We start from the raw sequence: 23,278 nt of genomic DNA, 5'->3' as shown, positions 1-23,278 counted from the left end.
AAAATAAAAGAAAAAAAATGTCTTCATAAATTTAAGCCACATTGTATTCTGCTACATGTCTTTGGTAAGAAAAAATCCCAATAAGTATATAGTAATTGGTTTGCGTGAATATTATTGTGGCCGCAATCAGCTACTTATAGCAGGATTGTGATAGTATGTCAGACATTCTGACACTAACTGACACTGGGTGGGAACTGACTAACTGCTACTGACATCTCCAATGATACTAATACAGTGATCAGTGCTAATAAAAAGCGCAGTCACTGTACTAAGGACACTGGGAAGAAAGGGGTTAACATCTGGGGCGATCAAAGGGTTAACTGTGTGTTAGGGAGTTTGATTACTGTGTACTGTGTGGTGTTTTACCACAGAATGTGCTGGTTTTTATCTCTCTGCTTTGCAGGGAGACAAAAACCAGCACACCCCCGCTGATGTGCCAGATGTTAACCTTTTCCTGCTCAGTGTCATTAGACAGTGGCTTTTTATTAGCACTGATCACTGTGTTAGTGTTATTGGACATGTCAGTGACAGTTAGTCAGTTCTCACCCAGTGTCAGTTAGTGTCAGAATGCCCACACTATCACAATCCCGCGATAAGTAGCTGATTGCCGCCACTACTAGTAGAAAAAAAAAACAATTCTAGTATATACAGTTGTGCTCAAAAGTTTGCATACCTTGGCAGAAATTGTGAAATTTTGGCATTGATAGTGAAAATATGATTGATCATGCCAAAAAATGCTCTTTTATTAAAGGATGATGATCATATGAAGCCATTTATTATCAAATAGTTGTTTTTCTCCTTTTTAAATCATAATGATAACAGAAATCACCCAAATGGCCATGATCAGAAGTTTACATACCCTGGAATGTTTGGCCTGATGGTCAACTGTATCACAGTGGGACAAGGCACATTCTCATTGTATTCCAAAGCATTGTGCTTGCACCACTCTTTGTTAGTTCCCTCCTATGTGTAGGAGTTAAAATGATGTAGCTACTGTTTAAAAATATTCTCAGGAGAGATCACAGGGGATAAAAGAAAGGGAAAAATCCAGACCACAAAAAAAAGAGATAACCGTAAGTGTAGAAATAATAGCTATACTAGTGTCTTAACAGATCTGTGCCAGATTTAGTGCTCCAAAACACAAAGTTTAGAAAATTATGAATGCCTCCTCAGAAGCGGACTGACCATTCGAGCACTCGGGCACTGCCCGAAGACACAGGGTCAGTAGGGGGCCCCATGAAATGCCCCTGGTACCTTTTATAGGCTTTTTTGGGTGTTCTTTGAGTGTGGGCAAGGACACAGGGGCTCCATGATCCCCTATTGCCCGGGGGCCCCATGAGTTGTCAGTCTGCCCCTGCTGCCTCTATAACTATACCATTCATCAAAACAGCATCAGTGCAAATGGGTAGGATCAAGTGTAGTAAAACAAATATGTGGCCAGATCCCTTGAAGGAGAGGAACAACCATTCACAGGCTATGACTAATGCAGGCCATAGATGGGGAGAAAAACGGCAGATTTTCGGCCGATTAACGAACTATCGGTCGGTCTAAAAAACTTACCTGACCACCAATTATTACGAAAATCGGCCGATTAATGAGTAACCTATAACGGGAAATGATGTCATTTTGTGGCCTTTGTGATCCTTTTTCGGAAAACGATCGTTCGTTTTTGACCATCAATGAGGATAAAGTCGGCGTTTTTCGAAAATTTTCCAACATCACCGATAATCTGAAAGTCCAAAATACACGAAAAACGGCCGACAAAATCGTCCACTAACGATAAGATAATCGGCCGGTTTTATTTTCGGACGAAAAATCGGCCGTTTTTCTCCCCATCTATGGCCTGCATTAGGCTAACAGCCAAAATGTGTAAGCCGCTGTATTTTCTGTACTCCACCTGCATTAATAAATCACCATATTTGGAAGAACAGATCACTCTCTACCTCCTTCCTTCACACAACCATTCACATCTTAAAATCCCCCATGCTGTTTGAGTTTAGTACTTTATTTAGGGATGTGATTCTCAGTCCTTTTTTCTCATCCCTGCTTGTTTGTTATTTATTATTTACTTTACCTTCAGTATAGTTTTTAAAGGAGGTCCAGGAGCTGGTTGTATTGTCTTTTAGGGGTGCCTAGATTGAAGTAATGGATGAGAAAAGTTGTAAATCCTTTGGTAGCTAAATTAGTTCGAAGGTGGGGGATGATGATGAGGGTGGTAGGAATCAACGTCCATGGAGAACACCCGCTCTTCAGCATGTTTTTCTAGGTGTTGAAATCCTGCAAGAGTCTCAAACCTTCCAACACTTTCTAGGTGGCAGTGCTCAGAAACCAAGTTCTATGAGGTAAGTTAATTTTTGTGCTATACAGAACAATGGGAACACACATTACTCTAGTACTCTATTACTGTGCCTCCATTCACACAGTAGTCTCGGTCTCTGCTCCAGGGCCAGCATCAATCACACACTGCACCCCAAACCATCAATAGGCAGCCTCCTAGTATAATGCCCCCCCATGGTGATAAACAACCCCTGCCCCCAACTATAGGCCACACTGTCCCAGTAACAACACAAAACGAATGCTTCACATCTTTGTCAAAGGTATTTTATGAAGACCCTCCTAGATAGGTGCTAGGTTAGGTACATTTAGTTAATAGCTGTCTGTAATTAGTTGAGCTGCCTGCAATTAGTTTTGTCTGTTTTGTGTCCCACAGGCTGCAAGACTGGATACTTCCCCCTGTTGGATACTTCTCCCTGATTCTGGAAAATAGTGTGTTGGGAGAGTCAAATCTGCTGAATATATATGCAGTCCTAGCCAATCCCGGGGGGGCATGCCCAGATGGTGGCTGGGAGACAGCATAACTAGTCTGGCGCCTGGACAGAGGGGTTCTTGTTGAGGAGGCAATCCTAGCCTTAAGGGCTGTTGCCCTTCTGGGCAGTCCAAGGTGTGCTTTTTTGCTGCTTATGGAAGTCCCAGTTTCGCTACTGAGGAGGGCCTATTCTCCTGAACTTTGCTGGAGCTGACTGAAGGGCTTCTTTTGGGGATCTGGTCTAAAGACTTCACAGGAGATAAGTCTGAAAGATATTACAAGGAGGAATCCAATTATCCAAGGACATTAGTGACAACAGACCGGTGTGGGAGATCCCAATGGCTGTGAGCTGCTGCTATCCCTCTTGCATTAGAGTCAGCCTGTGCTTAAAGATTACATTGTACAGAGTGTCCCACTGTAGCTCAGCCCATCATTTGCTGTTGCAAGGACTGTACTCAGCATCTTTTAGGAGGAAGATAAGTGCTCTCAAGTTACTACTTAATGTTGCTGGAGTATCCCACAGTTATCCTGCACCCATCCAAGTTCAGGTTATGCGATAAAGCATCCAAAAAAGAACACCTTCAGACTGATCATTGAGTCAGAAGAGCTACTGTGTGCCTGGCTGCTGGTACACCTACTGGGGAAAGAACCTTGGGACCTAAACAGCGGGCCCTTGCAGGGGGGAGTACTACACGTCTAAAAATTTTGTCCAAAAATATGGTAATGGCACAAACCTTTCTTATAACATTTCAACAAAAACATTTGTTGTCAGGGTTTGGTCAATGCAAGAGAGGAAAGGTCATGGCACTCACATAGCACTGTCCTATATAAATTAAGTGACATTTTGGTTGCTTTTCAATCTATCTCAACCTTGGAGGCCTCACTCTCTAGTGCTTTCCCCCTGTAGGTCAAAGTGTGCTGACTAGCCGCTATCTCTCAAACTGCTCCACACTTTTTCCACCACATTCTGCATCACCAACCTCCCCCAAGGGAGGGTAGGTCCACCACCAACCCATGTAAAAGGGCCCCTACACCCTGCTACAAGTTTCCATATATTTATTTTAATTGAATATTTAGTTTTTTTTCTATAGATCAGCTTTAGAGAGCTTTCAAAAATGTTTTACATTGAGACACACTGCGTAATTTATTTCAGCCCCACATCAGAAAAGTGGCTGCATTTCTTAGCAATGTTCCTTCTTTTGGATTTTCTCTCCCCCCATGTAACTATTAGAAGTATGTCTTTGAGAACGCACCATGCAAACAGTTTTAACTTTCATACAGTATTCGAAGCTTGGGGTATAGCCTCATTTGGCTTCATCATGAACACATGGATTAAATTAGGATGTGAAATTGCCCAATGCCAAATGTGCCCGATCTGTGCATCAAGTTGCCGTGCCCTGACAAGTTCGCGGACCTGTGATGCTGCACGTTCCTGCTGCCAGGGTAACCAACAGCTGTCCATCTATGTGTGTATAATGAACATATGAACGCAGTGCCATGGGCTGCAGATAACAAATGCACATAGCAGCATTGTCTCTTGGCTGGGAGTTGGCTATAAACACAGTTACAACAGACCTGAGAGCTCGGTGATGCTAATGACTGGAAATATTGTTATAAGGTGTCTCTTATGAAGGTTATACAGTAGAAATGACTGCGTACTTTGCAATTAAAGTTAAACTCCGGGCAGGAAGAAAAAATGAATACATTTGGAATTTGTGAAAATAATTAAATACTTAAAATCTTAAAACTGATATTCGCTTCCTGCAATCCCCCTTCTACTGTATAGCCGGCCTAAAAGGCAGTGTTGGTACTCAACTACAGTGTATTCTGAAAAGAGGACCTCCTTGGGAGCTGCACTGTCTGGCAGGTGTCAGGATCACAAGAGCGGCAGAAAAGAATAACAAAAATAAGAAAATGATCATATATGTATTTAACTGGCATATTTAGTGTGGAGTTTAAAATATATATTTGTGTATATATATATATATATATATATATATATATATATATATATATAAAAAAGTCTGCCATGCTGTACTTCAAATTTAAAATAATTGGATTCAATTGATTTAATTTTTTTTTTCATGGTCCTTTTGACCTCTGTTGTTATACTGTCACTAGTCGTTAGTGGATTCCCTAATAACACATGTGGACTACACTACAAGATGGTGAAACAGTTCCCTTCATAGCGATTTCTTGGGTGACCTAGAGCAGGAAGTAAAGGGAACTATTCCAAAGGAGACACAGAAACCATTAAAAATCTTATAAAACATCTTGCTTTTCCAGTTTAGGGCCCATTTACAGTTTTGAGGTGCATTATTACACATGCAATAATGCATGTTATGTTGCATGTTCATTGCTTTTTGTTAAGGCAGGCCATTAAAATAATGGGCTGCTAATGCACCCTAATGTGCTAAAAATCAGATGTGACCCTTTTGTGTAACGCAACATACTACTATGACTTGTAGACTTCACCTCTGCAACATCTCCAAGATACACCCGTTCCTAACCTCGGAAACCACTAAGCAACTTATTCACTCCCTTGTTATATCTCGCCTTGACTATTGTAACTCCCTCCTCATTGGCCTACCTCATCGCAGGCTATCCCCTCTTCAGTCTATCATGAATGCTGCTTCCAGACTCATCCATCTTACTAACCAATCCGTATCTGCCACCCCTCTCTGCCAATCCCTCCACTGGCTTCCCATTGCCCAACGGATACAATTCAAAACATTAACAATAACATATAAAGCCATTTATAACTCTGCCCCAAATTACATCACCGATCTTGTCTCCAAATATCACCCAAACCATACTCTCCGCTCCTCGCAAGACCTCCTACTCTCTAGCTCCCTTGTCTCCTCCTCCCATGTTCATCTCCAGGACTTCTCCAGAGCTTCCCCCATCCTCTGAACTCTCTACCCCAATTTATCAGACTATCGCTTACTTTGCTCACTTTTAGGCAATCTCTGAAAACCTATCTCTTCAGGGAAGCCTATCCTGCCCTCAGCTAATAATGGAATCTTCTACTCTTCCAAACAGTCCATCCCCCACAGTTACTACCTTTTGTACCACTAGCCCCTCCCTCCTAGGTTGTAAGATCCAAGGAGCAGGGCCCTCTAATCCCTCTTGTATTGAACTGTATCGTTGTATTGTCTCCCGGTATATTGTAAAGTGCTGAGCAAACTGTTGGCACTATATAAATCCTGTATAATAATAAAATAATAATGTATTGCGAGAGTTACAGAGGGGGTCTTGGCCTTCTCCTGCTTGGTCTAAAATTAGAAAACAGTGTAGGCTATACATACACTTTCATGTTTTAAAAAATTCTTTCTTTTTGTAAAATCTTGTAGTTTTTCCTTATTACATCTGTGGGTTCCACTTCCGGTTTGTCCCTTGCTAATCCTCTAATCATGTTTAAAGGTCGCTCTGACTGATAACAACAGACTCCCTACAGTCTCTAATGACATGAAATGCTCAATGCTCTAATAGGCAGTGGCCATATGGTCCTCTGCCTAGGTATTAGATCACATGAAGGAGCTTGGGAACAGCAATTTTGATTCTTGGCAAAAATAATACCCTTTTATTAACTGTAAACAAAAGCATTTGGTAATGATCAAATGTTCCCTACTACTCTATGTAAACAAAAAAAGTTCTGCATTAAATATTTTCCCTCACTTCTGTGCTTCAAAAATAGGTTTGTAACGCATTACTCACCCCTCCAGGAACCAGCACTGCTCTCTACATTCTCCCTGTCTTCCAGGGATGGTCCTCTTTTGGGAAGGCATCATTCAACCCACTTGTTTTGAGCTCAGGAAGTAATAGACACTCCTCCGAGGGGTACTTCATCATGTCACCCCAAGCTCAAAGCACAATGCTGCACAGAAAACCCTGCACTAGATAACTGGATCATTGGGGATCGACCACAGACTCAAGTGGAGAAAAAATGAAGGACCTTGAAACAGTATGTGACTTGCCAGAAGACAACTTTGTAAAAAAGGTATATATGGTGACAAATTGTACTTGGGTAGGCCAGGTGGAGTAGACTTCCATAGATAAGCCTTTAAAGTGGTTGTAAACCTCTGAAAATAAAAATGAACAAAGCATGCACTTCTATGGTGTGTACATGCCTAAATCCAAAGCACCTAGTCTCTAGCTGCTGTCTCCTTTCTCTGCTATCTGCATGAGTCACTTTTTTCTTTGTTTTTTTTTATTCATTTTATTCAGTAGTTTCAAAATTAGAATACAAAACAGATTAGGGTATTCCCTGGAACAATGCAAACAAGGCCATCCAATGAAAACAAGCCTCTCAAGGTAAATAGCCTAACAAAAAACAAAGACTACGCTCAATCACCATGTAGGAACAATCAGTAAGCAAAAGTTCAGGGTTCAATTATACAAGGACAGAACATGGAAGACACTCTCCAAAAAATACTCCACATAACAAACTCTTAGCATCATCATTGAAATCCCAGGGGTCACTGCAGGTTTTAGTCATAGCCAATAATTGGTTTATCAGAGGTATCAGAGGCAGCGGTAGTGGATGGGGAATCGACCCAAATATCCTACACTTTATGGAACCTTTTGGGACAACCCCTGACAAATATGTGGCCTTATACAACACCAGGGTTGAAATGATGCATGAGTCACCTCTAATCATTTACACTGACACCAAGCAATCCCAAAAGATTGCCCCCCCTTTTTCCCTAAGCATACAGCAGGTGATTGAGAGCCTCAGCTGTGTATTTTTCCCCGTGAGACTGTGCAAAGAGAGTGTCTATACTGTCCACTCAGATCTCAGATTACACTCAGCTCTTTTCTCTGTGCTGTGCAGTGTGTGGCATCAGATCCCCTCCCCCTGCCTCTAGAAGCTCAGAAATGCGGTGTAAACTGTGTACTTTGAAGAGTGATGTAGATAAACAGGTACAACTTACTGTATGTAGGAGGATTTGTTTCATCTCTGTTTATCACCTGAGGCCAGTCACTTCTCTGGGTATATGTAAGGGTTTCCAACCCAGCTCTCTAATTTCAACCTTGAAGGCAGTTCCTTAGTTTTCTTAGTAATCACATAGAGGTCATGATTCATGACTGGAGCACCATGAGAGAAGGTAAATATAAGCATCTTTCTTCTACACGGTAGTTATAATAGGAGCTAGGAGGGGGGTGGAAGCCGTTTTAAAGCGGTCATAAAGGTAAAAGGTTTTTTTTACCTAAATGCATTCTCTGCATTAAGATAAAAAAAACTTTCAATAGCTGCTGCCCCCAGCCCCCCTTAAACACTTACCTGAGCCTGATCTCAGTCATGTGCTGTGTCCATCTGCAGCACCTCTTCTCCCCTTTCTTTCTTCTCACAGGAGACTTGGGAGCAGCGGGAGGCATTGGCTCCTTCCGCTGTTAGTCAAATCCTGTGAGGAGGGATAGGGGTTGAGGCCAAGCCGTGCTGTGTGTGTCTATTGACACACATAGCCCGGCTCAGGAGTATACCTGCACATGTGCCCCCATAGCAAGTGGCTTAATAAGATGGTGCACGCAGATAAGAATGCTTGGGGTGGAGGACCAGAGGAGTTTCGGAACCGCTTGGTGCAAAATCATTGCATGGAGAAGGTAAGTATCGCATGTTTATTATTTTCAGAAAAAAAAATTAAGCTTTGCATCTGCTTTAAGATTACTGAGATCTATCCTAGACTTCCACTATAAAACACATTCTCTCTCTTCATCACACTATTCACTCTTCAGAAAGAGTTAAAAAAAACATACTCCGAGAAACATTTCCAATCTGAAAACAGCTGTACTTCCCTCCATACACTTCACTGCTTTCTATGTTTAGAGGGCAGCTGTGTTGAGGAAATCTCCTTTGTCACATTGTATCCTTCGGCTGAACGTAACTCAGGTATTGGGAAAGTCATTTAGAACATATCTACATCAACAGGACACAGGTACTGAGCACTCTGCTCCGCCAAATCCACCAATATATTCTTTTGGTAAAACATTTGAAAGCATAAATAGCACAAAAAATGTATTCCGCTAGAATTTGTTCTAAGCATAGTCCCTTATACTGCTGTCCAGGAAAGTCTAAATAGACTGCTGATTGCTCCAACTTCTAAGCTACAGCAATGCTTCATATATTCTGTTGGCTAAATATATAGTGCCCATGCATAGAGAAGGATTCCTACTCAGTCTGAACAGTTGGAATGAACCTGAACTGTACAGGGGATCAAACTATACACAATGCAAACTGACTAAAGCTGGCCATAGATGGATCATATCTCAGCAGGTTTGGCAGGGACCAGCGGAGATTTGATCCATCTATAGGCAGGCTGGTTGTACTGAAGTCGATCCATCGATCAACTTGGGTACAACCAGCCTGTTGGAATTTCTACATGTGATCACAGCTGGTGGCTATAGCCGCTAGCAATAATCACTGTGTTCTGCCAGCCGAGAAGGCTTCCTGCCAGCAGAACACAATAGCGCTGTGGGAGGGATTTCAGTGTTGTTGGGGGAATTGAGTGATTTTCTTTTCTTTGAGCAATAGTATAAGGAAAGAAAAGCACACAATCTATGGCCTGCTTTCAGTTGTCCACAGATAGGTGGAATTTCAAATAAGAATTCTTAAAGAAGAACTCTGGGTAAAAGCTAAACTTACCTGATCCTTCAGTCCCCTGGAAACTGGTGCTACCCCTTGTCCAGAGGTGGACTGTTTCTTCCATCCCTACATCCTGGGCATGATGACATCAGGAACAGTCTATTCAGAAGACTGTTAGCATGCAGGGGAGGCAGAAGCAGTGGGGACTGGTCTTGCACTTGGAGTATCACGGATTGGGTAAGTCTATCCGGGAAAAATCTTTTTTTGCCTGGAGTTCTTCTTTAAGAAAATAATGTTCTAAAAAAGTTTGTTCATTTTTCTAATCATTAGTGGGGTCAAATTGACATTTTGACATAACGTTGTTGACCACAGTGAAAAGAAAAATTAAGGAAACAGATAACGTCCATTCATTCCAAAATCCAGTGTTAACAGCAAACAAAATCTTTTCAGCAACATTGGAATGTTTTGATACTATTCTACGAATTGTCGTACAAATTTACCTAAGACTTTTTTGTTCGAAATTCTATCCTTCTGTGGCCAGCTTTATATAGGAAGAACATTCCCCACCTCCTATAAGCAGAATTATGCCTTAATCAACTATACATGGAATGCCTCTAATTATGCAGAAACTCAAACATGCCTTGCAAACTGAGTTTCATAGATTCACTCTGTATTAAACATTTATTAACTTAAAGAAATAAAAATGTTATTAGGCTTGTACAGTGCTACAAAGGTGAAATCACACTAAAGAATCGGCATTACTTCTCTCGTTTAAAAAAAAAAAATATATATATATATATATATATATATATATACACTATATTGCCAAACGTATTGGGACATCCCTCCAAATCATTGGATTCAGGTGTTCCGATCACCTCCATGGCCACATGTGTATAAAATCAAGCACCTAGGCATGCAGACTGCTTCTACAAACATTTTGCGAAAGAATGGGTCCCTCTCAGAAGTCCATCCATGAAATTTCCTTGCTACTAAATATTCCATGGTCAACTGTTAGTGGTATTATAACAAAGTGGAAGCAACTGGGAACAACAGCAACTCAGCCACGAAGTGGTAGGCCACGTAAAATTACAGAGCGGGGTCAGCGCGTGCTGAAGCGCACAGTGCACAGAAGTTGCCAAATGTCTGCAGAGTCAATAGCTAAAGACCTCCAAACTTCATGTGGCCTTCAGATTAGCACAACAACAGTGCGTAGAGAGCTTCATGGAATAGGTTTCCATGGCAGAGCAGCTGCATCCAAGCCTTACATCACCAAGTGCAATGCAAAGCTTCTGATGCAGTGGTGTAAAGCACGCCACCACTAGACTCTAGAGCAGTGGAGATGTGTTTTCTAGAGTGACCAATCACGCTTCTCTGTCTTTTTGTTTTTCAGGGGTTGGGCTTGGACCCTTAGTTCCAGTGAAGGGAACTCTTAAGGTGTCAGCATACCAAGACATTTTGGACAATTTCATGCTTTCATGCTTTGTGGGAACAGTTTGGGGATGGCTCCTTCCTGTTCCAACATGACTACGCACCAGTGCACAAAGCAAGGTCCATGAAGACATGGATGAGCGAGTTTTGGGTGGAGGAACTTGACTGTCCTGCCTCAACCCGATAGAACACCTTTGGGACGAATTAGAGCAGAGACTGCAAACCTGGCCCTCTTGTCCGACATCAGTGCCTGACCTCACAAATGCTCTTCTGGCAGAATGGTCAAACATTCCCATAGACACACTCCTAAACCTTGTGGGCAGCCTTCCAGAAGAGTTGAAGCTGTTATAGCTGCAAAGGGCAGGGCCAACTCAATATTGAACCCTATAGGGAATATACATATATATATTATATATGTGTTATGTTCTGTAAAGCCCCTGCATATCTATGCATACAGGTGCATAAATGTGCGTACACTTATATACACATGTAGAATTATTTTTCATCCTCTTCTGGCTCCCAGTTTTTCAATGTAACTGTATACTCTTGTTAGTATTTGTGTATACATGTGCATATGCATAAATTACTGCATTCAAATGTAAAACATTCTATTTTTTTATGGCTCTAAATGCATCATTGCATTATGGGACTCAATCCAAAATAGCTGTGTAGTCATTGAAATGCTTTGCATTAGAAAACCAACCGTGCTCTAGGAATTCTTTCATTTTGTATTAATCTCTAAAGCTGAACTCAGGCAAACAGCTAAATGCAAAATCAGAATATATTTTTTAGATATCTTTTACCTGCCAAAGGATTTTTATTTATTTTCCTCCAGTTCTGAGATTTACATAACCCTGTAAGCTTGACTTTTCTCAATTGCAGTTAGGCAACACAAGCCTGGCCACCTCCTTGCCCCAAGTATGTAGTTGGACAGTGAATAAGCAGTTCCTTGCTATCAGATGTGAGTGAAGAACACCTGATTAGATACTGGGCCACTTTCAAACGAGAGGTCTGATTGTGTCTACCTGTCCATTTTTCAGATGTTACTTGTGTCTGCTTAGACCCGGCTATCTCCGATCTGACTGCCCATAGAGCAGGCTGTGTCCATGTCTGCATTAGAGGAGTGAACATGGACCTGTCAATCACCCACTCCGCTCTGCTCAGCAGGGGACCAGCAGATGGATCCCCTTCTAAGAAAAACCGAATCCAGCCCATGTAAGAGGGACCTTAGCCTTTCCCTGTCCCATTCTGGTTGCTGCTCTACAAGGAATTGCAAGAAGCTAAAATCAAGTTAAATTCAGGTATTTATGCTAGCTGTATTTAAATACAGTTCAGCAAAAAACGAGCAAAAAAGATTTGTAGGAGGCTGAAAGCAATATAACGTACTTTTTTGAGTTAAAAATACATACTTGAATATATTTTTTGTAGCGTCATTTTAGGAGGCCTACTACTTTGCTACTTGAGCCCTGAAGAAGAAGGAGCTGTTTTTATCGCCAAAACACTTTGGCTGGTTTTCGTTTATCTGCTGTGAACCCGTGTTGTCATTAAAATTTCTGGACTCTTGGACGTTGGTTTGGTCCTCCCATTGGATTGTTGAAGTGTGGATTCTTAAGTCTCGGTTCTCCCCCTCCCCGTTTGTTTTCTCAAGGGGAGCCTCTGTTTTGTGGAGTGTTGTTGACACCGAGCTAGGATGTTGAATGACCACCCAACTGAATCTTCATCCAGTACCTCATCTTCACCTTTCTCTGAAATTTCCAGAAACTCCAGGCTATGAATATGAATGCCACACTGCTCTGTCTAGCAGGACTGACATGCAGCTGGAAGGAACTAGTGTACTAGGAACACATTGCAGCTATTTAGAATCAGGTTTAAATAATTGAAACAAGTCGCAGTCATCCAACATATTGTTACATTGCTCAGCAACTGTTCTTTGCACAGGCAGACAGATGCTGAGTACATTCCAGGACCACCTTTTTGCCTTAAGTGAGTGAACAAAGAACTTCACTTACACAGCATCTGTTACCACCTTCCAGTTCTGCTTGGAGAAGCTTTGAGCACACTGAGTCTCTTACATACTGCAACGGCGTTGGGGAGACCTAAGTACAACTCTGACGCTTTAGATATAACATTTCTTTCTCAATTTTTCTTTCCTGTTTCTAATTCCATAGCTACACCCAATTTACTTTCATTAAGGGCTCATTCACACTATGGGGTAGATTTATTAAAACTGATGCACTTAGAATCTGGTGCAGCTGGGCACGGTAGCCAATCAGCTCTAACTTCAGTTTGTTCAATTAAGCTTTTGCAATGAAACCTAGAAGCTGAATGGTTTCTATGCAGAGCTGCACCAGATTTTGTACTCTCCAGTTTTAGCAAATAACCCCCTATGTGACCTGTTTTTTCGCACCAGATTAATGCAGGTCACTGCTGGGGCACAAAGAAAATGATTGTTTTCTAGGGTGGCACAGTGGCTTAGTGGTAAGCACGTCTGCCTTGCAGTAAATGGGTCATGGGTTCGATTCCTGACCATGGTGCCTCCTGCATGGGGTTTGCATGTTCTCCCTGTGCTTGTGTGGGTTTCCTCCCACACTCTAAAGACATGCTGGTAGGTTAATTGGATCCTGTCTAAATTGGCCCTAATATGTGTATGTATGAATGTGAGTTAGGGACCTTAGATTGTACACCCCTTGAGGGTTAGGGATTGATGTGAATGTTCAATATATATATGTGTAAAGTGCTGTGTAAATTTACAGCGTTATATAAGTACCCAAAATAAATAAATGTACCCTATTTACACCCCAATGCTGGTGTGATGCAATGTAGCATGTCTGCATTTTTCCACACCTCACTGGATGACAACGCATGCAACCGTGCAGCGGCAAGAATGAAGTGTCACTATGTGAAAAAACGTGCAATGCGTATTAAACACACATAGCATAGCTCCCTGCTGGAGTGACCGAATCTATAGCCTGCATGGTAAAATTATTTATTTTACCATGAAGGCTAGCGTTAGCCCATTCTAAAGGTGTACACCTTGTTATTAGCAGAAAAAGGTCTACACACCACTATCATCTATACCATTTAGCATCCACAGTGTATCAATCTGCTAGTAACAATCATTTTAAACACATAGAGTAAGCACACAGAGTAACAGAAATGCTTTAGCACTAAAGTGGTATTAGGCATATACGTAGAAATATCCAGGTATGTCATACCACATGAAGCATAATACAGCATGGGTATTCACACCACTGTTAATTCCAACAAAAATACATGTATGTATATAGGTACAGTGAGCACCACTAAGTCATACAACAGCTGATTTTCAGAAATACATACAGGAATTCAGTACCCAGAATAATAAATAATGAATAAGGAAAAGGATACCTATATATATATGTGCAAAAGAACGCTATGTGCTAAATATGTGATAGGTCCACAAAGTCTATGACTCTCCAAAAAAAGTCATATAAGTGCTCTCCCAAGTGAATGACCTCCAGGTTCCTCTGACCCCATAAAGCAGTGTTTTATAATGCTTGAGGGGACTGTCAGAAACTACAGACCTAATAGAGCAAAGGAGAGTCAAAGAGTGTGGAAATGTTACACTTTTGGCTGGGGTTATGCTGTAAAAGACACAATACAGAGCCGGGAACCTGTTACATGAGGCTAGTAGAGATGCTATTACCCTAATCAATGTTCCCACTACAGACTGCTAAGGTCTGAGGACCACACATTCTATATCAAAGGGCCACATGCAGCCCTTGGGCCTCAGATTGGGGACCAGGGCCCTAAAGGGTGTCCGCTCACCTTCAGTGCTGACCCTTAAAACTAAGATCAGATACAAATGATTTTTGTATAAGGACTCAGATAGGTACTAATAATCCTTCAAAACTCGTCCTATATGGATCTCCAGATAGGAATCAGACAGCTGCTGGTGGCCTCCAAGGCTGACCAACATAGCAGCGCCACTAACAGCAGTGGCCTGATTATGGGATTCATTCCCCTAATGGTTGGGGTTACTAATTAACCCATGAAACAGAGGTCTGGGAGCTGTTTGATCTATGCTGGAGATCCAAGTGTCTTGGAGGAGTTTTGGAGGAGTTTTAGAATCCTGATACAAACAACATGCGTATCTAACCTTTGTAGTGAGTGTCAGCATTGAAGGTGAGTGGATACCCTTTAGGGGGTGGGTGGAGGTTATTCACTTGGAAGAAAATTCATATCACTTTTTTTTAAAGAATTTTCAACTTTTTGGACCGATGACAGATACACATAACGTTCTTTTTCATATACTGTATATAAGTGTCACATTCATGTTTGCATATGTTATTTTGCAATGTTTCATGTATGATTCATTTAATTTTGGCTTTTATTATTATATTTGTTTAGTGCACCACATTTATTTGTGAAATTTTGGGATGATTTATCACTTAGTACTTTATTTTTATTTGAGACTGTTGCGCAGAATTTTTCACATAGAATGAAAAGGATACTTTGATAGGACCCCGGAAAAAGAGAGAGAAGGAGAAAAAAAAAGTTTCAACGTTGTGAAAATCCCTTTCCCAAGAACCTTCAGCCTTGAGGAAAGGCAGGAGAAGGAGGCAGGAGGTCTTTGAGAAAGGGGGTTCTTACCTCCTCAAAATGTTGCGTTTTAACTTTCACTTTTCACCAGTGACAATAATAAGACTAGACCTCAACCCCTTCCCCAGCCCCTATTTAACTGAGCTAATACACTCGTGGTATGGGAAGGTCTGCCTGATTACATAACCACTGTGTTTGGCTGTCACAGTGGTCACATGATCCGGAGCCTATCCCACTTGCTCATGATCATTACTAGAGACGAGAAGCTGTCTTTGACAGCTTGGTCACAGTGCTGCGATTGTGGAGTAGGCACAATCTCAACACAGAAACCCTTGCTGCCCATGGACATATATGTGAGGTGTGTGGGTGTTAAAGCCACCCCTTTGCCACTGCAAATATATGTTATGTGGCGGCAAGAGGTTACAATTTGTATTTGTAACCTCTTGCCGCCAGCAGAGGTTACTGGCAGCAGTCATAAGTAAAAAACTGTCTATATTGAAGTTTTGGGCATTTGTGTCACACATAAACAAGTGCAAAACTGTATAACTATGCAAATGTTCATGAACTGAGCAAAAACTGTGTTACACTTGAGTAGCCATTCACTGTTAACGGCACCCCAAATGCGACATCCAGTCATGAGACCCAATGAAAATGAATGAGTAAGGGCTCATTTACACTTGCTTCAACTTTAACACACATCAAAGCACATACCACTTCAACATGCTTTTTTGACGTTATTTGAGGCTTCTGTCATGCTTCTGTAATTCTTCAGTGGTGTTTTGATAATGCTTTGGTGATGCTTTTTTGAAGCTTTAATGAAGAGTGGCAAAGACCCTTTGTGTGTGTGTTAATTTTTTATTTGTTTTAAAGGAGCCCAGTAGAAGTTCAGCTCAGTAGTACCCCAACTCAGCAGATCCCCAGCTCATTAGTACCTATGTTCAAAAGATCTCCAACTCATTGGTACCCTAGTTTATCAGATCCCAAGCTTATTAGTACCCTCATTCAGCAGATCTCCTGCTCAGTAGTACCCCCAGCTCTGCTGATGCCCTACTCAGCAGTAACCCCTGGCTCTGCTGTTGCCCCATTCAGTAGTAAGCCCCAGCTCTGCTGATCCCATGCTCAGTAGTATTCCCCAGATCTGCTGATCCTCATGTTTTCTGAACCTCCTCTCTCTCTGGTACTTGCTCACCTCCCGCTATATTGCTGCCATGCTGTACATCACGTGTGACATTGCTAGTTTCTCCTGCACTGGTCCCCCAGCTCTGCTAATCTTTCTCTTGCTCTGGTCCCCCAACTCTGCTGATCCTCTGCCACTCAGTTCTCTCTATCCGGTCCCTGCTCACCTTCTGCTATAGCATTCCCATGTTGCACACCACGTGTGCAGTCTGCTAGTTGCTCCACTCTAGTCTGGACCCCAATCACCTTCCTGCTCCTCCACAGTGCGCACCAAATGTGACATCTGCACAAGACACTTCCAGAATATATGCACATGAACTGGAAGTAACTGCTGATAACGTTTGTCCAATTTGCTTGCTGGTTTACCAGTGCATCCTGGAATATCTCATACCTGCAGTGCCTCCAAAACAAAGTGAAGCTAAAGCTGAATAAAAGCTGTAAGCTAGCTTTGCCGTAGACCTCTATGGAGGCTCTGAAGCTACTTTGAAGCACAAGCAAAGTGACAAGGGGTACAATTTTTGAAGCAAAGCAAAGCAAACACAACATGTAAACAGGACTGTAAGCTTACCATTATACAATATTTAGTGACAGGTACTTTGGCTTTCAAAGCGCTTTACAAATGTGTGCCAAGGCCACATTTTAAAGCAAGTGTAAATGAGCCCTAATGCTGGTCACACATTAGTGGACTTACAAAGGATCAATCCTACTAAACATTGATCGAAAATTGGTACATCCAATGATTTGGCAAATGTCATTGGAAAGTACTTTGAAGTACCTGAATGAAAAACCCACATGCTGTTAGAAATTTGTTTGAGAAAAATGTTCTATCTTGATCTTTCGAACTTTGTGGTCGAAAATGAACATCGAATTGACCCCACTCCAAGCGACTACCAGTCTTCCTGCAGATTGTGAAACTTCAAATGATTTTTTTATCTGGCATAAACAAGCCTATGCATTTCCTTAGTGACTATGGAACCATCTCAATGTATACACAAGCTATATAAAGAATACTTTTTTTTTTTTGCAACTAATTGTAATAGGATAATATATCCTCTAAAGTACAGAAATATTAAATATTTAAAGCGATGAAATATTAATGGTGAAATTGAAATCCCTGAATGGTATTTTTCTATCTTCATACTGAGGCATTGTTATCAGTGTAAATTAATATCTCTGCTTTGTACATTCTTTCTGTCAGCTGTTTCTAAACGGAGGTTTATTTACTGAGTGTGTTGTTATTGAACGTGTTCCTGCCAATTAAAAGGAAATTATTTGAAGAATAAGTGCTTTTGAAATGCATGTGCCTTTAACACAACCCCAGCCATAAACTTTTCAGGATTTTTAGAAAGGTCATTGTTTTTCTCTAACAAATATGTTATTCATTGTAAATTCAAGGCTCCATCCACCAAAGAATAAATCCTGGAATGCTGCATAATAATGGTTCCTTCCGTAGGTCATCACCCCTTGTAGTTCTTTCTTAAAGCTAAAGGTTAGCTGACAAAAAAATCCCTACAGCTTTAGTCACTTACCTGTAATGAAGTATGTCTCATGTTGTGCAAGAAGCTGAATCCTGAAGAAATCTTCACTGCAGGGATGCCCCGTCCTCTTCCTGTCGCTGAACTCCCAGGGCTGCAATGGTAAATGGCTTTGGGTCTTCAGGCAGGACAGCAGTGCAGACAGGGGTGTCCCTAGGGTTTGTGTCACCGCTGCAGTAACACGTGGTGTCACCCCTCCAAAAGTGGGCAGTCCCTGTTGTGCACACACACCCTGGCTCTTCCCCTCCCTGTGTCCCCATCGCACCCCCCCGGACCGGTGTTGCAAGATCAGTTAAGGTATAGGTTGCAAGCCAATGATCCCCGCAAGATGGATCAGATCTGCAGATTGGGGAACATAACTCCGATATATTTTTCTCAATCTCACAGAGAAGCTTTCTGATAAGTGGAATGTACCTGGGTTCACTTCAAGGCAGGTTTTTCAGATATGACTAAGGATTGGGAGCTGAAATCAAACCACATTAAAGTCAACAAGAGTCAAATGTTAAAAACAATTATGGCCATTTTCTGTGCTAATAAGACAAAGAGCAGAGTTTTCTCCCTCATGAAGTACCATTCTTAGGACATAGACTGTGTGATCACCAGTTTACAGCAATGAGAGCGTACCTTAAGGTTCACAAATTCTCTAGAGCACTGTTTCCTATTTAACTAAGGATGTCCACATTGAAGAATTATACATCACCATAGATTCATTATTAGTGTGACTACATTCCAGTTGGGGACATTTGTTATTGGGAATGGAGACTTCACTTGAAAAATCCTGGGGAATGAGAAATAGTGTTAGCACCTGTGTAATGGAGGACTCTACTCAAATCTGATTAGTCTACACTGAAAGTTTGTCATGTCCCTGGAGGGGGTCAGTCATCATGTTAGGGTGCACTGTGATTGGGATAATTGATCCCTGGTTTGGGATGTGGAAAGCTCTAGCTGGACTGGTCGGAAGGCCATTATGTTACCCTGGAGTTGGGATTCCCCTTCCCAGGAATCAGAAGTACGAGAGTTCAAAGAAATGATCTTCGATAGCCCTGAGCTAAAGAAGTGCTAAGTAATATCTGTTCTGAAGACACTGAATCATGTGAACAAGCTCTATTTGGGAAAGTGATAACTGGCCAACTAGGTGGTACAAATTGCTGTGGTGTGGAGAAATTGTCTTTTTCTGCTCTTGAAATGTACCATCAACCTCTCTGTCATCTTGATGGCCCTGGTGTTGCTGAGGTAGCCCTGGGAGGAGGCCTGGAGCTACTGGGAAAAGTAAGGTCTCTTAAACGTACATTTTCTCTGAGAAGCTGTGAAGAAGTGAGCCCAGAGATAAGAAATTGGGTTTCTAATCTAACTGCCTGATAAAGAAGATAGTCCCAAAACAGGACTTGGCTTAACAATCTTCTTGAAGAGGTGAACATATGTTGGCTTTCTTTCTATTGACTATTGAAAAAACAATTACTTTGATGTCTGTGGTCAACAGTGTGGTTCTCTGACTGCTTCTTGTATGTTTGGACATTTTCCTAAGACCTCCCTCCCTTTAGGGATTTTCTTATATACAGTTGTGTTCAAAATAATAGCAGTCAGACATCACTAACCGGATCAATCACTGTTTTTGGTAGAAATGATATTTCTACATGGCAAATAATTTACTAGCAGGTGTAGTAGAGTAATAGAAATCCAACAGACCCAACAGTCATGACATGCATGCTGCTGATTCTGTGTAATTGAATCACTAATTGAAAGGGGCATGTTCAAAATAATAGCAGTGTGGAGTTCTATTAGTGAGATAATTCATTCTTTGAAAAACAGGTGGCAATTATTGCCCTTATTTAAGGAAGGAAGGCAGCAAATGTTGTACATGCTGGTTACAGTGCATTTCTCTCTGAAATTCTGAGGAAAATGGGTCGTTCCAGACATTGTTCAGAAGAACAGCGTACCTTGATTAAAAAGTTGATTGGAGAGGGGAAAACATATAAAGAAGTGCAGAAAATGATAGGCTGCTCAGCTAAAATGATCGCAAATGCTTTAAAATGACAACCAAAACCTGAAAGACGTGGAAAAACCTGAAAAACTACCATTCGAATGGATAGAAGAATAGCCAAAATGGCAAGGACTCAGCCAACAATCAGTTCCAGGAAGATCAAAGAAGGTGTAAAGTTACCTGTGAGTAATGTTACAATTAGAAGACGCCTATGTGAAGCCAAGCTATCTGCAAGAAGCCCCCGCAAAGTCCCACTGTTGAAAAAAAGACGTGCTGAAGAGGTTACAATTTGCCAAAGAGCACATTGACTGGCCTAAAGAGAAATGGCGCAACATTTTGTGAACTGATGAAAGTAAGATTGTTCTTTTCAGGTCTAGTGGCCGGAGACAGTTTGTCAGACGACCCCCAAACACTGAATTCAAGCCACAGTACACTGTGAAGACAGTGAAGCATGGTTGGCAAGCATCATGATATGGGGATGTTTCTCATACTACGGTGTTGGGCCTATTTATCGCATACCAGGGATCATGGATCAGTTTGAATACATCAGAATACTTGAAGAGGTCATGCTGCCTTATGCTGAAGAGGAAATGCCTTTGAAATGGGTGTTCCAACAAGACAACGACCCCAAACACACCAGTAAACGTGCAACATCTTGGTTCCAGACCAACAAGATTGATGTTATGGAGTGGCCAGCCCAATCCCCGGCTCTTAATCCAATAGAAAACTTGTGGGGTGACATCAAAAATGCAGTTTCTGAGGCAAAACTAAGAAATAGAGAAGAACTGTGGAATGTAGTCCAATCATCCTGGGCTGGAATACCTGTTCACAGGTGCCAGAAGTTGGGTGACTCCATGCAACACAGATGTACAGCAGTTCTCAGAAACAGTGCGACTACAACTAAATATTCATTAAGTGATTCAAAGGAAAACAAAATCTTCAAACATTTTTCAGTTTATATAGTGAATGTTTGAGTTTGTAAAGAAGAATACAAACACTGCTATTTTTTTGAACAGTCTAATGTTCACTTTTCTTCAATTTTTTTAGAGGAACAACACAAATTTGATATATATTTCTTCATGTTTTGATTTGGAATAGAATGTGTAGTGTTCCCAATGCATTTGTGTGTATGGAAATAAAAGCTATTAGAAGGATTATGAGCTTTATTCACTTTTTTCAACACACTGCTATTATTTTGAACACAGCTGTATATGAGAAGTCTCACTGAAGCTAACCAGCTTGAGACCTTTACAATACTAAATACTACTATTAGAAGATACATTTCTGTTTGCATGTGCAAGCAATAAAAATCCAGCAGAAGTTCTAACACTTCTCCACTTTATTCCAAACCCTAAAAAAGATTTGGTTGGAGTTAGGTTTCATACGAGTCCGCATCATCTGAAAATCACAGGAACCTCATCCCTCAGCAGAGTTTAGTTCTTATAACAGAACTTCTACAAAGTCATCCAGTACAATCACTCATCGTTACCCAGATTTAATCATAAACAGAAAATATTGCTTCCAGCCCTTTTCATTTAAACCCTTTTAATTTCGTTACACCTAGTTCCAGATGAGACATAGTCGATGAAGGAATACCGTCATTATTATGCATTTACTGCCATTTCAAGCACTTCACAAGTTTTACACGGCTATTTTTATGGCTAATTGAGCCCATTGACAGTATGTTGCTGCATCCCAAATTGTTTCACCTGTAAACGTATATCTGTTCTAAGACAAGACCAAAATCTGTTATTAAAAACACGTCCTGGACACATTATGGGATATTTCAATGTACATTTTCTTGTGTACTAAGTTGGGGTAATCCTCCCACACTACGGCTTTTATATTACACCGAATCATTCTATTAAAAGGTTACATGCAAAGAGGATCCCTCAGGCATCAGAGTTTAACATCTGTTAATGTCTAATCGTGCTTAATGTCATTTTTATATAGGCATAAAACAAAGGATATTAACTAATACTTAATGCATTCCGGCTACAAATAAGTTAGAGAATAAGGGTGCTTTCCATGAAATTGGCTGAAGGTGCTTAATACAGAATATCCATAAATTAAAAAAAAGCTGATTGAAATGAAAGTCTAGGTTTGTTGGGGAAAAAATTCCCTTCAGCTCAGCTCTATACAGTATGTTTCAAGTAGACTATATAGCAGATTCTTAAAACTGAACTCCAAGATAAGCAAATATTGTCTATATACAAGAGGCATGTCTATTCTTACTTGCATTGTGTGTTTCTCCCAGATCTGTTCAGTAATCCAGTGTGAATCCAATGACACAAATCCAATATAGTGACAATAATATAGAAATAAATATATAAGTGCTTGATGATATCAAAAATCATCAAATCAAACACCCAAAAGATGAAAAAACAAAAACTTAAATCTATACGCATGTGCATAAATTACACATACATATAGTTACATCATACGTGCAAATGTGAAGTGAAATAATATTTACTTATCAAGCGCAAAAAAAGTCCAATATATAAATATTAAAGGTGAAAAAATGTAAACGGTGTTTCCAATGATACTATAAAGTGACCACAGGTGAAACAAATCGTGCAGGTATCTGAGTGTAGATAGAACTTGTGAATCCAACCACCTTCTGGATTAGCCTCTCACCTCATCACTTCGACCCTTGCGGATCAAAGAGCAATAATGGATCCCTCTCACAGATCCTCCAGGCACCACAGCACTCCAGAAACGCTTTTCAGAATTCAATATTCCCACTCAAACTCTTCTCCAGGTATAGATGAAATATCAATATAGCAGCCAGTCCACATGAGACCCTCATGCTCTCAGATGAGGATATATCTGTGTTTGTTGGGTGTACAGCTGAATAACAGGTGTACCAAGATGGCCGCCACGCCGGAAATACGTCACCGCGCTTACGCCGACGCGTTACGTCACAATATCACGTGACTTCATCAGGCTTGATGAAGTCACGTGATATTGTGACGTAACGCGTCGGCGTAAGCGCGGTGACGTATTTCCGGCGTGGCGGCCATCTTGGTACACCTGTTATTCAGCTGTACACCCAACAAACACAGATATATCCTCATCTGAGAGCATGAGGGTCTCATGTGGACTGGCTGCTATATTGATATTTCATCTATACCTGGAGAAGAGTTTGAGTGGGAATATTGATTTCTGAAAAGCGTTTCTGGAGT

Source organism: Staurois parvus, unplaced genomic scaffold (assembly GCF_062004578.1).
Source record: "Staurois parvus isolate SC_StPar_1 unplaced genomic scaffold, SC_StPar_1.0 ptg000362l, whole genome shotgun sequence".
In the NCBI taxonomy this organism is placed as follows: domain Eukaryota; kingdom Metazoa; phylum Chordata; class Amphibia; order Anura; family Ranidae; genus Staurois; species Staurois parvus.
This window is presented reverse-complemented; position numbering follows the sequence as displayed.